Source organism: Otolemur garnettii, unplaced genomic scaffold (genome assembly GCF_000181295.1).
Source record: "Otolemur garnettii isolate 467f Iridium unplaced genomic scaffold, OtoGar3 scaffold00277, whole genome shotgun sequence".
Lineage (NCBI taxonomy): Eukaryota > Metazoa > Chordata > Mammalia > Primates > Galagidae > Otolemur > Otolemur garnettii.
The window spans coordinates 262,864-263,206 of record NW_003852672.1 but is presented as its reverse complement, the minus strand read 5'-3'; the positions used below and the strand labels follow the sequence as shown (position 1 = coordinate 263,206).

The 343-nt window shown below is 45.8% G+C and overlaps 1 protein-coding gene across 2 annotated transcripts in view; it reads left to right on the top strand.

Annotated features, from left to right (window-relative positions):
- The window catches only part of UNC45A (unc-45 myosin chaperone A), a 15,078-nt gene that overhangs the window by 1,590 nt on the left and 13,145 nt on the right, over positions 1–343 (top strand). The window lies entirely within an intron of this gene.

Sequence of the window (343 nt, the reverse complement as noted above, 5' to 3'; positions counted from 1 at the left end):
TCTCAAAAAAAGAAAAAGAAATTTTAGGCCAAGTGCAGTGGCTCACACGTGTAATCCTACCACTCTGGGAGGCTGAGTGGGTGGATTACTTGAGCTCAGGAGTTCAAGACCAACCTGGGCAAGAGTGAGACCCCCATCTTTACTAAAAATAGAAAAATTAGCTGGGTAATATGGTGGGCACCTGTAACTCCAGGGCACTCTAGCCTGGGGCAATAGAGTCAGACTGTCTCTCAAAAAGATAAATTAATAAATTTTTTTTTTTGAGACAGAGCCTCAAGCTATCCCCCTGGGTAGAGTGCCATGGCATCACAGCTCACAGCAACCTCCAACTCCTGGGCTCAAG